At 45.5% G+C, this 16,997-nt stretch overlaps 1 protein-coding gene and 1 pseudogene across 1 annotated transcript in view; one reads left to right on the top strand and one right to left on the bottom strand.

The window, feature by feature from the left end:
• TMEM108 (transmembrane protein 108) overlaps positions 1 to 16,997 on the bottom strand; it is a 515,125-nt gene that overhangs the window by 458,453 nt on the left and 39,675 nt on the right. The window lies entirely within an intron of this gene.
• Positions 1 to 16,997, top strand: part of LOC142201097 (acyl-CoA dehydrogenase family member 11-like) — a 49,812-nt pseudogene that overhangs the window by 26,974 nt on the left and 5,841 nt on the right.

The following is a 16,997-nucleotide window of genomic DNA, read 5'->3' as shown; positions in this document are numbered from 1 at the left end:
AGGGACCCCCTGAAATCCGGCTATGCTGTTACAGCAGGGGTATTGCTGAAGTAATGATTCTTGTTCATATTGTATCATTCATGCTTGATTGTTTGACTTTCATACAGTGTTTTTACATATCTTGTGCAATGCTGGTGCATAGACATTGATATTGTGTGCAGGGCTCTTTAAGTAGTTTTCTCCCATAATTCTCTGTTTCTGTTACTCCTCCCTTCTTGTTGCATCTTCTTCCTGGATATGTGTTATTCAGTCTGTAACCACTGAGCAACCATCTTGTAGAACTGAGAAAGGAATTGTGTTTTGACCGTATGGCATATCATCTCTCAAGGTAAAGACAAATAAACTACCTGAGGCAACTCCATTGCATCTCTCCACATGCAACCTGGGAACGCAGGGAATGAAATGTCAGCGCGTTCTGCTATCTGCCATTAGCTTACATACGGGAATTACAATCTCACATCTTCAGAGATTTCTCTAACATGCATCTGTGGCAGAATAGTCAAAACACAACTTTCTAGTTAAAACAAGCTATATCTGCAGCTCCTGCAGGATCTACAGACAGCCTGCAAGCAAGCACAGTGAGAATACAGCATAATCTGCAGCACGCCACACAGCCTGCAGGTGAGCTCACAGCTGTCCTCCATCTTGAGCACATGTTCTCCTCACCACAGTGAAATAAGGGGCAGCGCCATCTTTATTGACATTTTCCACACAAAGGTACCATGTCCACAAGGAGCTATGTGGATTCCCCTGTCACTGCATCTGGGACAGTGCATCCTGCTATCAGGGACTCAGATGTGCAGGAAACAGACTCCATGTTTCAGGATGTACAAATTGAGCGATTAAAACGTGTCAGTAAACCCACGCAAAAGATTAGAGAGAACTTTGAAATAACTAAAGAAGAGTTCTGTGATAATATTGATGAATTATGGCGAAGAACTGAACACTATATAGCAGCGCTCTCACGCCATGACAGTGACGCAGCAAAATTGGTCACCACACTAAACCGCTTATCTGCCGCCTATGAACGCCATCAGCGACTGTCTGCAAAATACGTCACATTCCTGAGTAACGCTGATTTTGATGATGCTATAGCAGAGCTAACTGAGAGGGAGAACCTATTCCAAACGAAAGATGCCGCAGTGAAAAGCGCCAGAGATAAGGCAGAACTCCGCATCGCACACCTACAAGAAGTAAGGTCCCATCGGTCTACTTCATCCAAACATACGCTGTCATCCTCCAGATCCTCTCGTTCCAGAAGGTCAGCATTACACGATAAGCTTATTGAGATCCGTGCTGACGCAGAGGAGGCCAGTGTCAGACGGTCCTTTGCTGAGAAGGAAGCAGAAATGGCGCAAAGGCAAGCAGAGGCAAAAGCTGAAATGGCGAAGAAGGAAGCAGAAATGGCGCAAAGGCAAGCAGAGGCAAAAGCTGAAATGGCAAAGAAGGAAGCAGAAATGGCGCAAAGGCAAGCAGAGGCAAAAGCTGAAATGGCGAAGAAGGAAGCAGAAATGGCGCAAAGGCAAGCAGAGGCAAAAGCTGAAATGGCGAAGAAGGAAGCAGAGACAGAAGATCAACTAAAAATTCTCCAAATGGAAAGGGAGGAAGCAGCTGCCTTAGCCAAGCTAAAGGTTCTTGAACAAGCATTAGATCAAGACGCCGACCTAGACTGCTCCATCCCTGCAGAAGTGGAAGACCCAGCTGACCGCACTGCCAATTATGTGCTGAAGCAATCATCTCCTGCACCGCCTGCTAAGTTACATGCACCAGCACCACTCCAAACCGACTACATGGCTGTACCTGTGAAGCATCAGATGATGCCACCTATCCAGAGCAAGGTAATTTCCAGCATCACACATGCAGATCCTCCAGAAACTAAACCACAGCTCAACCCTTATGCTACATCATTTCACCCCGATTCATCTCGGCCCCATATGCCAGAGAATTTATACGTCCCAGGGATATCACAAGTTAATCTGGTGACACAAGGTGGGAGATCAGACATGTCGGACTTTGCCAGATATATGATACGCAGGGAGCTGATAAACAATAGTCTCTCAAAGTTCGATGATCATGCTGAGAATTATAGAGCCTGGAAATCCACCTTTGAAGCAGTGATCAGTGATCTTAACCTCACTGCCAAAGAAAAACTTGACTTGCTTGTTAACTGGTTAGGCCCAGATTCTGCAGAACGTATAAAGACATTGAGAGCAGTTCATGCGGGCCACTCAGAGGAAGGTCTTGCTGCGGCATGGGAGAGACTTGAACAGACTTATGGCAGTTCTGAAGCTATAGAAAGTGCCTTATTTAAGAGACTTCATATGTTCCCAAAAATCACCAACAAGGACAGCCGCAAGCTTCAAGATCTGAGCGACCTACTAAAGGAATTAGAGTTAGCCAAAATGGACCCACGTCTGTCAGGTCTGAGTTACCTTGACACATCTCATGGTGTTAATCCAGTGGTATCCAAACTACCATATGTCATGCAAGAAAAATGGGCCGACCTAGGTTCCAGATACAAAAGAGACCACAATGTGTCCTTCCCTCCTTTCTCTTATTTTTCCAGATTTATCAGTGACCAAGCTCGGAAAAAGAATGATCCCAGCTTTGACTTCACAGAATCCTCTCTACCAGCTTCATCATCATGTTCAAGGTATGAAACAAGCAAACGTAGAGACTTAAGGGGAACAGTATCTGTTAGGAAGACAGACGTCCCAATCGCTGCACTCTGCACCACCAAACAGGACACTCCTGTCCTTAGAGATAAAGACCCTAATAGTACGTGCCCTATCCACAAAAGGCCTCATCCCCTGAAAGAGTGTAGAGGACTTAGGGCAAAGACTTTGCAAGAACGCAGAGACATGCTCAAGGAGCTAGGAGTGTGTTACAAGTGTTGTGCTTCTTCAAAACATTTTGCTAAAGACTGTAAGGCTGTCATCAAGTGTACTGAATGCAGTAGCGACAAACATGTCGCAGCCATGCATCCTACTTCTTCATCTGACAACTCACATCCTCAAGCAGCATCTAAAGCCGTCACTGCGCATGGCGGGGAGCCATCGGCTCAAGTTTCAGCTACTACCACTGTCTCCTCCTCCTGCATGGAAGTATGTGGCAAGGATAATGGTCCCAAGTGCTGTGCCAAGGTGTGCTTGGTGAATGTCTACCCAGAAGGGCAATCTGAAAAGGCCATAAGGATGTATGCCATAATAGACGAACAAAGCAACAGGTCTCTAGCAAAGCCTAAGTTCTTCGAGATCTTCGGTATAGAAGGAGAAGCAATACCATACACTCTTAACACTTGTTCTGGTCGCATAGAGACTTCTGGCAGGAGAGCCACTGGATACGTTATCTCTCCAATTAACAGGAATATTCACATATCCCTACCAACGTTAATTGAATGTGACCAGATGCCTGATGATAGGGAAGAAATTCCTACGCCGGAAGCTGCATATCATCATTCCCACTTGAGACACCTGGCTAAGGAGATTCCTCCTATGGATGTGAATGCTGACATCCTGCTCTTGCTCGGAAGAGACATTCTCAGAGTACATAAGGTACGTCAACAATGCAATGGTCCACATGATGCCCCATATGCACAAAGACTTGACTTAGGTTGGGTAATCATTGGCAATGTATGTCAGGATAAGAGTCTCATGTCATCTCAAGTGAACTCCTTTAAAACCTTTGTGCTCAACAATGGACGCACAACCTACTTCAAGCCATGCCTTCATCACTATGAGGCAAAGGAGCATCTTCCTAACTTAAAAAGGGCACCAGACATCGTCCCTACACCTTATGACGACTTAGGAGCCACAGTGTTTTACATAACACAAGATGACAACAGAGTAGCTTTATCCATGGAAGATAAAGACTTTATCAAAATAATGGACAGTGAATGCTTCAAAGATCAATCTAACCATTGGGTTGCACCTTTACCCTTTCGGACTGGGAGGGCCAGACTTCCTGACAACCGGGAACAAGCATTATCTAGATTCATCTCCTTGCAACGTACGCTGAGAAACAAGCCTGAGATGAGAGATCACTTTGTGGCATTCATGGAAAGGATATTCCGTAACAATCACGCAGAGCCAGCTCCACCTCTGCAAGAGCATGAAGAATGCTGGTATCTTCCTTCCTTTGGAGTATATCACCCACGAAAACCCAAGCAGATCAGGGTGGTATTCGACTCAAGTGCCAAACATCATGGCGTATCTCTGAATGACGTTCTCCTCACGGGTCCAAACCTGACCAACAACCTGGTAGGGGTGCTAATGAGATTCAGAAAGGAGCCAGTTGCCATTACAGCTGACATTGAGCAAATGTTCCATTGTTTTATTGTACGAGAAGACCACCGGAATTACCTGAGGTTTCTGTGGCACAGAGACAGTGATACCAACAAGGAAATGATTGAATACCGCATGAGAGTGCACGTGTTCGGCAACAGTCCTTCACCTGCGGTTGCAACATATGGCCTACGAAGGACTGCTTCTGATGGTGAATCAGAATTTGGAAAGGATGCTCGTCACTTTGTTGAAAAAGACTTCTACGTGGACGACGCACTCAAGTCCTTGCCCACTGCTGAGGAAGCCATAGACTTGCTGAGAAGGACTCAAGGTATGCTGTCCAGAGCCTGTCTGAGGTTGCATAAAATAGCCTCCAACAGTATTGCTGTCATGAAAGCTTTCCAGCCCAGCGATCATGCCACAGAATTCAGAGACTTAAACCTAGGCATAGACGATCCTCCGGTGCAGAGAAGTCTGGGTTTGAGATGGGACTTGTTAAACGATTCTCTTGGCTTCCAGGTTAATTGTGCAGACAAGCCGTTCACTAAGCGTGGAGTTCTCTCAGTGGTGAATAGCCTGTATGATCCACTGGGATTTGTAGCACCATTGACTGTACAGGGCAAATTCCTACTTAGGCAGCTCTCAGAGACGATTGAGGACTGGGATGCTCCACTGCCACATGACAAGCAGCCAAAGTGGGAGTCCTGGAAAGAATCCCTACATGCCTTGGACAGAACTCACATACCACGTTGCTACACTCCAGCATCTCTCACCACAAGCCAGAGAAGGGAAGTCCACATATTCTCGGATGCATCGACTGAGGCTATCGCAGCTGTTGCCTACTTGAAGGTAATCGACAACTGCACTAAAGCTCACATTGGATTTCTGTTTGGGAAAGCTAAACTAGCCCCTAAACCTGAACATACGATCCCGAGGCTTGAACTTTGTGGCGCTGTACTGGCTGTAGAGATCGCAGATTTTATACAGTATGAGCTGGACATTCATGTGGACGATGTTCAATTCTATACAGACAGCAAGGTTGTCCTGGGTTACATAAACAACCAGACAAAACGCTTCTACGTCTATGTTAGTAACCGCGTTGAAAGGATTAGGAAATCCTCTAAACCTGAGCAGTGGCACTATGTTCCATCTCATCTCAACCCTGCAGATTGTGCCACCAGACCATCATCGGTCAGTGCCTTTGCTAAATCCTCTTGGTTAACAGGTCCAGAATTCTTGCTGAACGAAGGAAAAGAAACATCTGGTCAAGACGTCTTCAATCTTCAAGATCCTGACAATGATCCTGAGATTCGTCCTGAAGTGAGTACCCTCATCACCAGGTCTGTAAGGAGGTCCGGCCTTGACTGTCACCGCTTTGAACGCTTTTCTAGATGGCTGAAGCTTGTACGCACCATCGCAAGGTTAGTTCACATTGCACAGTGTTTTCACACCAAGAACGATAACTCTGAATGTCATGGTTGGCACATCTGTCACAAGCCCCTCTCTGCAGAAGATATTACACTAAGTGAGAAATTAGTGATACGTAATGTACAGCAGAGTGCCTTTCACATGGAACTGAAATGTCTCCGTGACAAACTGGACATTCCTAAAAACAGCCCTATTGTCAACTTAAAGCCAGTGATTGACGAACATGGTATGCTAAGGGTAGGTGGTCGCCTGAACAAGGCCGAGTTAGAGACATTTGAAAAGAATCCTCTCATTATTCCTGCTCACCACCATGTTACTACATTGCTCATACGGCATTATCATGAGAAAGTCAAGCATCAGGGCAGACATTTCACTGAGGGAGCTTTAAGAGCTGCAGGCCTGTGGATAGTAGGTGCAAAAAGGCAGATTGCTCGATTAATTCACTACTGTGTGCTATGTCGCAAGTCTAGAGGAAAGTTGCAGCAACAGCAAATGTCTGACTTGCCAGCTGACAGGACCAGCACTGAGCCACCATTTACCTACGTTGGTCTGGATGTTTTTGGGCCATGGACAGTCTCTGCTCGTAGAACCAGAGGTGGTCATGCTGAGAGCAAACGATGGGCAGTGTTATTTACATGCATGAGTGTACGCGCCATACACATTGAAGTTATAGAATCCATGGACACTTCGAGTTTTATCAATGCTTTAAGACGTTTTCTTGCCATCAGAGGACCAGTAAAGCAATTGAGATCCGACTGTGGAACCAACTTCACAGGAGCTTGCAGAGAACTGCAAATCAACTCTGAGCCAGTTCAGAACTACTTGGCCGACAACGGTTGTACATGGATCTTTAACCCTCCTCATGCATCTCATATGGGCGGATCATGGGAAAGGATGATAGGCATTACCCGTAAAATACTGGACTGTATGCTTATGGACTCAAACTCCTCTAGGCTCACCCATGAGACTTTAACTACCTTCCTAACCGAGGTCTCCGCTATTGTCAATTCTAGACCTCTTGTTCCCGTATCTGTGGACCCGGATTCTCCTGCTATTCTTACTCCAGCGACTCTCCTCACTCAGAAGCTCGGATCTGTTCCTAGTCCACCTGAAGAACTTTCATCTGGAAACATCTATCGGAAACAGTGGAAACACGTTCAGCATCTGGCCAATTGCTTCTGGAGCAGATGGAAAAAGGAGTATTTGGCTCTTCTTCAAGGACGAAGAAAGTGGCAGCAGGTTAAACCTAACTTACAGGTGGGAGATGTCGTTTTGATGAAGGACCAGAAAGTGGAAAGAAATGCATGGCCTATGGGACTCATCTCAAAAATCTTTCCCAGCGAGGATGGTAGAGTCCGTAAGGTGGAAGTAACCATCACACGACAAGGTGACTCCAAGACATTCATCAGACCTGTATCTGAGACTGTCCTCCTGTTACCTGTCGAGGAATGAGTCAAGCAAAAAACATTGCAAGTACATTGACTCAGTTGACTCGTCACTGGACTATCCCAGGAACAGCGATATACCGTGCATTTGACGCATTCAATATTTTCAACTGTTCCTGAATACATGTTCACAGTTATTGTTATTTTTCCTTGTTTTTGCATTTTGTCTTTCAGGGTTCCAGAATATACCAGATGGACATTTATGTTAAGTAGTGAAATCCAAGGATTTCAGACGGGGAGTATGCTGTTACAGCAGGGGTATTGCTGAAGTAATGATTCTTGTTCATATTGTATCATTCATGCTTGATTGTTTGACTTTCATACAGTGTTTTTACATATCTTGTGCAATGCTGGTGCATAGACATTGATATTGTGTGCAGGGCTCTTTAAGTAGTTTTCTCCCATAATTCTCTGTTTCTGTTACTCCTCCCTTCTTGTTGCATCTTCTTCCTGGATATGTGTTATTCAGTCTGTAACCACTGAGCAACCATCTTGTAGAACTGAGAAAGGAATTGTGTTTTGACCGTATGGCATATCATCTCTCAAGGTAAAGACAAATAAACTACCTGAAGCAACTCCATTGCATCTCTCCACATGCAACCTGGGAACGCAGGGAATGAAATGTCAGCGCGTTCTGCTATCTGCCATTAGCTTACATACGGGAATTACAATCTCACATCTTCAGAGATTTCTCTAACATGCATCTGTGGCAGAATACCGGCCACATCTGATATTACCCGTGATACCAACCCTGGCCTTCCTGAGTGTTGCAATATGACTTGTACTATAGGCTTGCTATTTTGGAGAAATGTTTGTAGCTTTCTGTCTGGTTGAAAAATGGAAGAAGATGCGACTTTCCAAAACAAAAAGCCGTTAAAAATGATCCCTTCAAGGAAGTATCCAAATCTAACAAGTTGTTCAGTAATAAAATGACATAACTTTTAATATAAATTTGTTAAAATTTCATAAACTAATACAAATGAATGACAAAAAATACTACATCTTGAAGCTATAATACTCAAAACCGTGGGTATAGAGACCCAACCCACAGACTTGAATAAAAATAAAGAACCCATTGTCTTACTAGAATTACAAGGAATCATGCGGATAGGAAAGTACTTCACAATCTACTTTCCTGTCTGCATAATTTGTGCGGGCAGCGTGCGGCAAGCACACGGATCCCATTATAGTCTATGGGGCCCGTGTGATTTCACTGCACAGCGCTTGCAGTTGTGTTCAGTATTCCATTCGGGGGTCTCCATGTGGACTCCACGAATGGAATACCGAATGCAGATGTGAACAAAGGGTCAGTCACTGGTGAACATTGCATCCAAGTGTGATTTGTTCTTGTGTCAGGCTTCTGTGTGTTCCTCTTCTTCTAATGTTGTAACATGTAATTTACTGTAAGTCCTTTCTGGACTTTTAACCATGTCTTATTTATCTTCTTCAATGACTCAGATCCCTCCTATTGATGTGGCACCTCCTTAGAAAGCTATTTCTCCTAGTCAGTGCAATCTTTCATTTCTTTTTGATGAATTGGATGAGAACAGTCAGCATTTTTTTTAAATTAGTGGAGTCAGAGGTTGGTGGTAGAGGTGATAGTGGCAGGGTTGTAGTTCTGTTAGTCATTTTGGTAGAGGCACTAGGGGTAAATCTGGAGGTATAAATCATGAGGGTGTGCAGTAATGCCATGACAATGTTGAGTCAAATAAGTGGGGAAGATGATGACATTGCCAATGATGATTTGTTTGCAGATAGGACCAGGCAACTGGGTCAGGGTGACAAGGTGATATCAGAGGAAGAGGATGGTGGTATGGTGATCCCAGCCAATGTGCCGCCCCAACATCAAAGCCTGCCTGGGGCAAAGATAGGGAAAACTGGAGGGGTGTGGTGGTGGCAGAGGCATTGGTGGTAACATGTTTCTATTGCAATTGGTGTTGGTGGCAGCAACTACATTCAGTTATCTCCCATTAATAAAAATTTGTTTGCATTTTGCCAAACAATAAGCTTCTGCATTGCACATTGCCAAGGATTTAACAGTGGTTGTGCAGATAGTATATCCATATACACTCACATTAGAAGGCATCATCAGCTTATTTGGGAAAATAGACTTGGCAATGGCACCGGAAAGTGAGCAAGCCCATCCTACTCCTTTCCCTGTGACCTTCCATGTAGGCAGGCTACACATGTTCATGGGCATCATCATTATCAGCTGTTTCCTTCTCTTAAACGCCAACGTCAGTCAACTATAAGAGAATGTGTGTCCAGGAAACAGCAATATTTGCCCAGTCATTAGGCAGTTTTGCAACTTAACTTGCACCTGGCCAAGCTGCTGGTGGTGCAGTTGTAAGAGGGTGAAACAGCCCCTGTGTAGTGAATGTGCAATGTGTAATTGAGTTGGTGTTTTCATAACCTGACATTTTGTTGTTTGACCACAAGAGGTCGCTGTTGCGAGATAACAAGTAAAAGGAAAAAGGCTGTATGCCCCTGGAAGATTGATGTGGAGACCCTGATCGTTGTAGGAAGGTTCTAGGAGCCATTTTGAGTCAGAGTGTGCTGGACTCTAGAGGAGAAGAGAGAGCTGTGGAGACATCACTGTGCAGAGAGGGTCCTTGGAGGGAGAAGCCATAGCAAGAATAGCTGAGAATTTGAGACTTTCAGAGTCTGTCCAGACACCATCCTAAGGAGAAGATTACTGTCAGAGACTTGGCTGAGAAGTGAGACTGTCAGTGAGACCGCATGCTGTCCGAGGAGCTCCTCTTCACCCTGATGCTAACAGAGACTAAAAGGTACCCAACAGAAGTAAGCGTGCACGCACCACACTGCAAGTTTTGCACCATATTGCTGGGACTGAGTAAAAAGCCTGTAGTTAGTTAGTTAGGTATAATCATCACCCCAGGCTGCAATACTGGTGAACTATCTACCTGTCTGATAAAAGGACTAAGTCACAGAGGATTTCTACAGAGTTATATCTCCCAGAGAGGGACTTTTAAGGAAGTCTGGGAGCAACATTTAGTTTAACTTTACACTGTTTGGCTTGCAAGCTAACCAACTATTATACTTGCTTAGTTGTACTTGGTTTGGGGAGAATTTAGTAGTATTGTGATAAGATTGTAAACCCTGGTGTTACACCGCCGGATGCCTGTGTCACACACACTGAATTGTTCCTGTGTAGAGATGAGCGAACAGTGTTCTATCGAACACATGTTCGATCGGATATCAGGGTGTTCGCCATGTTCGAATCGAATCGAACACCGCGTGGTAAAGTGCGCCAAAATTCGATTCCCCTCCCACCTTCCCTGGCGCCTTTTTTGCACCAATAACAGCGCAGGGGAGGTGGGACAGGAACTACGACACCGGGGGCATTGAAAAAAATTGGAAAAAGTCATTGGCTGCCGAAATCAGGTGACCTCCATTTTAGACGAATAGTGGATTTCAAATCCGGGTCATATGAGAATGTGAACTTTGTGACTATGAGACAGGGATAGCTGTACAGGCAGGGATAGCTAGGGATAACCTTTATTTAGGGGGGAATGTTATTGAAAATAACTTTTTGGGGCTCTATCGGGTGTGTAATTGTGATTTTTGTGAGATAAACTTTTTCCCATAGGGATGCATTGGCCAGCGCTGATTGGCCGAATTCCGTACTCTGGCCAATCAGTGCTGGCCAATGCATTCTATTAGCTTGATGAAGCAGAGTGTGCACAAGGGTTCAAGCGCACCCTCAGCTCTGATGTAGCAGAGCCGAGGCTGCACAAGGGTTCAAGCGCACCCTCGGCTCTGATGTAGGAGAGCCGAGGGTGCACTTGAACCCTTGTGCACCCTCAGCTCTGCTACATCAGAGCCGAGGGTGCGCTTGAACCCTTGTGCACACTCTGCTTCATCAAGCTAATAGAATGCATTGGCCAGCGCTGATTGGCCAATGTATTCTATTAGCCTGATGAAGTAGAGCTGAATGTGTGTGCTAAGCACACACATTCAGCTCTACTTCATCGGGCTAATAGAATGCATTGGCCAGCGCTGATTGGCCAGAGTACGGAACTCGACCAATCAGCGCTGGCTCTGCTGGAGGAGGCGGAGTCTAAGATCGCTCCACACCAGTCTCCATTCAGGTCCGACCTTAGACTCCGCCTCCTCCGGCAGAGCCAGCGCTGATTGGCCGAATTCCGTACTCTGGCCAATCAGCACTGGCTAATGCATTGTATTGGCGTGATGAAGCAGTGCTGAATGTGTGTGCTTAGCACACACATTCAGCTCTACTTCATCGGGCTAATAGAATGCATTGGCCAGCGCTGATTGGCCAGAGTACAGAATTCGGCCAATCAGCGCTGGCTCTGCTGGAGGAGGCGGAGTCTAAGATCGCTCCACACCAGTCTCCATTCAGGTCCGACCTTAGACTCCGCCTCCTCCAGCAGAGCCAGCGCTGATTGGCCGAATTCCGTACTCTGGCCAATCAGCACTGGCTAATGCATTGTATTGGCGTGATGAAGCAGTGCTGAATGTGTGTGCTTAGCACACACATTCAGCTCTACTTCATCGGGCTAAGAGAATGCATTGGCCAGCGCTGATTGGCCAGAGTACGGAATTCGGCCAATCAGCGCTGGCTCTGCTGGAGGAGGCGGAGTCTAAGATCGCTCCACACCAGTCTCCATTCAGGTCCGACCTTAGACTCCGCCTCCTCCAGCAGAGCCAGCGCTGATTGGCCGAATTCCGTACTCTGGCCAATCAGCACTGGCTAATGCATTGTATTGGCGTGATGAAGCAGTGCTGAATGTGTGTGCTTAACACACACATTCAGCTCTACTTCATCGGGCTAATAGAATGCATTGGCCAGCGCTGATTGGCCGAATTCCGTACTCTGGCCAATCAGCACTGGCTAATGCATTGTATTGGCGTGATGAAGCAGTGCTGAATGTGTGTGCTTAGCACACACATTCAGCTCTACTTCATCGGGCTAATAGAATGCATTGGCCAGCGCTGATTGGCCAGAGTACGGAATTCGGCCAATCAGCACTGGCTAATGCATTGTATTGGCGTGATGAAGCAGTGCTGAATGTGTGTGCTTAGCACACACATTCAGCTCTACTTCATCGGGCTAATAGAATGCATTGGCCAATCAGCGCTGGCCAATGCATTCTATTAGCGTGAACTGAGTTTGCACAGGGGTTCTAGTGCACCCTCGGCTCTGCTACATCAGATTGCTACATCTGATGTAGCAGTGCCGAGTGTGCATCAGATGTGTAGTTGAGCAAAACTGACTCAGCACTGCTAAGTCTCTGCATTCGCATAGGAATGCATTGGCCAGCCTTCGGCCAATCAGCGCTGGCTCTGCCGGAGGAGGCGGAGTCTAAGGTCGGACCTGAATGGAGACTGGTGTGGAGCGATCTTAGACTCCGCCTCCTCCAGCAGAGCCAGCGCTGATTGGTCGAGTTCCGTACTCTGGCCAATCAGCACTGGCCAATGCATTTCTATGGGGAAAAGTTAGCTTGCGAAAATCGCAAACTGACAGGGATTTCCATGAAATAAAGTGACTTTTATGCCCCCAGACATGCTTCCCCTGCTGTCCCAGTGTCATTCCAGGGTGTTGGTATCATTTCCTGGGGTGTCATAGTGGACTTGGTGACCCTCCAGACACGAATTTGGGTTTCCCCCTTAACGAGTTTATGTTCCCCATAGACTATAATGGGGTTCGAAACCCATTCGAACACTCGAACAGTGAGCGGCTGTTCGAATCGAATTTCGAACCTCGAACATTTTAGTGTTCGCTCATCTCTATTCCTGTGTAATAGGGTAATAACAGGTAACAGGCAGCTGCATAGGCGCAGCCTGCAGGTAGGTAAAAGCTTGGAGTATATTGAAGGCCACACTAGTGGGCACCGTGCTGTACTTTAGTGTTCGCTCATCTCTATTCCTGTGTAATAGGGTAATAACAGGTAACAGGCAGCTGCATAGGCGCAGCCTGCATGTAGGTAAAAGCTTGGAGTATATTGAAGGCCACACTAGTGGGCACCGTGCTGTATAACACCAGGGTCCCAGCCTCCAGGCTGTGTAAATGTAATACCTGGGAGTGTTCTTTTGGACAAGAGAGGTTATCTAAACTAAGTAAAGTCCTATCTTGGTTAAATTGAATTGGACTCACTTCCTTTGTTCGTGACTTCGCTGTATCCTGGGGAGCCCACCTCGGTACACGGCTTACACAGTCACTGCCATACCACTTACTGTATTCCACTGCATTTGCCAACTATTGGCATGCCCTCAACCTTGGTGGTGGATACGCAGCTGCCATTATTTCTGTAGGAAAGCTGTCTCTGTCAGTATATGTCAGTCTGGGGAAAGGTAGACGTCACCATGGACACGTGGAGCAGCATTTATGGCCCAGCAAAGGCAAGATAAGGCTTTCATGGCCCATTGGGTCAATGTCTTGTGCGGCAGCAGCAACAGTCCAGAAATGCAACAAGGCCAGGTGCTAGTTCAGCCCCATTTCTGCAGTCCTGGTTCCAAGACCATGCAGGGCACATCCACCTTCTCTGGATTCTCCTCTCTGGATTGTTTCCTGTCACCATCTTCTCCAGGACAAGGCATTGCTTCCACTGCTGCTCATCTCCCCTCATTTCATGGGTGTAAGGTATAGCGCTGCCATGCGATTCTACAATTAATGAGCGTGCATCATAGCCACACAATGAAGGAGGCACTACGCTGTGTTCTGCAACAAGTATCCCACTGGATGGCTCTTCCAAGTGCAGCTGGGCAGTCTTGCCAGTGACTTGAGATTGGTGAACCACTTCATTACAAGCCTGGTTCAACCCAAATATCCCAAATTGTTTGGTTTTTATGACACTTGCACCCCTTTCAACTTGTTCCTATTCAATTTCCATCTATTCCTAATTATGTTCTGTTAATTGTTGTGCTGAGACGGAAATCTGCCTGTAGTGCATCAAGGGGATATATGTACAGTAATATATAATATATATGTAGGTTGTCTGCAGTTATGACCTACAGTATGAAAGTATTTACATGCATCTCCTCTTCAAACTCTCCGTCAACTATACACTGGCCAAGAACAAAATTCACCCATGCTTCAATGTCTGTTCATGTTATTTGGTGTGTGGTACCTTTATTTTACTTTCCATCATGTTCCATTTGTGTAAATTATTATATCTGATAGATCTCTACATGGAAGAAGCAATATGAAAGGGATGCCCATAGAGATATACCTGCAATGAACCAGCTGGCAAACTGGTTACTCAGCAATGTGCCAAGCAATGACAATGAAGAGACTGATCCATGGAGACTTCAGGATTGATAATGTAATTTTCCATCAAACTGAGGTAGTTCTTTGTTTTTTTACTTAAGCTCATGAAGAAGTATATCTTCACCACCAGATGTTTGATGCAAATATTTTACTTTTGTTTGCTAGTTCTGATATAAAAGGGATTGTCCAATGGATAAATTTGTTCTTAAGAAGCTAAGAAAAAGTGAAATAATTAAAAGCAGCCATACTCACCAAATCCCCAACATTCCCCGTTATGACAATGTTTGATCTCTTGCCAATTTTTACATTCTGCTTCATATTGACACACATGAAATCTCCATTCAGCCATTTAGTGGCCGCAGTCAGCGAGTTGCTGAATGTAGCTTTCTGTGCATGCAAAGGGACCAGGCAATGGAGACCAGCAGGAGTCTTGGTAAGCTCTGGAACAAAAAGTGTTGGAGAAATGTTGGCAACCCTTCCTGTTATCCCCCTCCCACCCCCAATATCCTACTAGTCACAGTCAGACATGAGACGGTCTGTTTACGCTGGATTTATTGGCCTGTTCTCCTAGCATCGTAGATAGCATACAGGCCAGTACATACAGCTCTACACAGTATAAAACCAACTTTAACCAGAATACTTTCTTCTCTGTGTTTGTGTAATCACATAGGACACCTCTTATTAGACATTAAGCTGAATTACTCCAAGTGCTTAAGGGTCAATGCACACAGAGTTTTTTGCCAATTTTCACACGAAATCCGTGTCAGAATCCGCACGGAAGAAAAGCCTCCCATTGACTTCAATGGGTTCCTTTTTCTGCTCACAAAACAATAACATTTTGTGTCTCAATGTTAATTAATGTCATTGAATTTCCTATACCAGCAGACGTTATACAATATTGATAAACCATGAAGTTGAGGCTGGTTGATGGAACTCCCTGTGGTCAGTAGGTGTCTCTTACATGAGCCGTCTACTCAGCAAAAAGTGTATCTGGTGTAATAGTCCAGGAGGAAAAGTCCTGCATGATATGTATGTGTCACTAAGGCAGCTCACTTCAGTGACATACTGTAGATCCTGGAAAAAATATGCCACAGTAAAAATAGGTGTGGTTTTTTTTTTTTTTTTTTTTGTTTTTTTTTTAACCAACTAGATTTGGGTACAAAATTTAGGAGTAACTGAAGACCTCTGATGGTAAGGTGTGAAAGAGTAGTATATGGGGCTGGTGCATATGAGAAGTGGAGACAGTCCTCCAGGCTGGACAAGCTCTGTAACTGGGTCTACTGCTGTACCCCAACTGTGTGGTAAGATGAAGTAAGGGGTATTAACGTTTCCCTGTACTCTATGATGCCATACTGTTGAAGAAAGTTGCTTTTAGTTGAACTTCTTTTGGACTTCACATTCATTAGGAGTGTCCTTTCCAATACAAAATGTGAATGCAGCTCTGTAGATCTATATGATCTAACATTATACAATTCTCTGCAGGCTCGTGTCATTGCTCTTATTGATTTCGAACTCTCCTCTATTGGACATCCTATGTCTGACTTGACTTACTTTACTGCACTTTATTTTTGGCCTCCGAATGCTTTGCTGTCTGGACATACTAGTGACAAATCCTTTGGGGATATTGAAGGTATGTAATGAAGATAGACATGGTAAAGTTTTGTATCTTGTCTCTACTCATCTTCTTATTCTTTACGCCTAATTATTATCCTGTTGCCTAAATCTAGGTAAAATAAGTGAGTAGGGTTTAGTGAAGGTAGCTCAATTGGTAACTGAACATACTTAAAGAGGACCTTTCACCATATCCGGGCACATGCAGTGTTATATACTGCCAGAAAGCTGACAGTGCGCTGAGTTCAGCGCACTGTCGGCTTTCCCGATCTGTGCCCGGTGTGAAGAGCTTACGGCCCGGTACCGTAGCTCTTCTATGGTCAGAAGGGCGTTTCTGACCATTAGCCAGAGACGTCCTTCTGCCTCGCGGCGCCTATCGTGCTGTGCTGTGGAGCCGGGAGGAACGCCCCCTCCCTCTGCTCACAGCGCTCGTCCATAGACGAGTATTATCAGGAGAGGGAGGGGGCGTTCCTCCCCGCTCCACAGCACAGCGCGATAGGCGCCGCGAGGCAGAAGGACGTCTCTGGCTAATGGTCAGAAACGCCCTTCTGACTGTAAAGCGCTACGGTACCGGGACCGATAGCGCTTTACACCGGGCATGGATCGGGAAAGCCGACAGTGCGCTGAATTCAGCGCACTGTCAGCTTTCTGGCAGTATATAACACTGCCTGTGCCCAGATATGGTGAAAGGTCCTCTTTAAGTATGGCTCAGGCTAGGTTCACACTTGTGCTGCTTCTGCTAAAACAGCAGTTGCCCACGGACACCTGCAGACCCCATAAACTATAATGGGGTATGGCAGGTATCTACCGCTTTTAGTGAGCCTTCACATGGAGTTTACGCTTGAGTACACGGTATAGATAAAAAGTACACCCCATAATAAAAGGTTGTCTTATGCAGCCTCATATACAGAAATAAAAAAAAATGTCAGACCATAGCAACTCCAAGAATTTTTTTTTCAAATTATAATTTTTTTTTAC

The sequence above is a fragment of the Leptodactylus fuscus genome, chromosome 4 (assembly GCF_031893055.1).
Source record: "Leptodactylus fuscus isolate aLepFus1 chromosome 4, aLepFus1.hap2, whole genome shotgun sequence".
In the NCBI taxonomy this organism is placed as follows: domain Eukaryota; kingdom Metazoa; phylum Chordata; class Amphibia; order Anura; family Leptodactylidae; genus Leptodactylus; species Leptodactylus fuscus.
The sequence above is the reverse complement of the archived record's forward strand: the minus strand, read 5'-3'. Positions and strand labels throughout refer to the sequence as shown.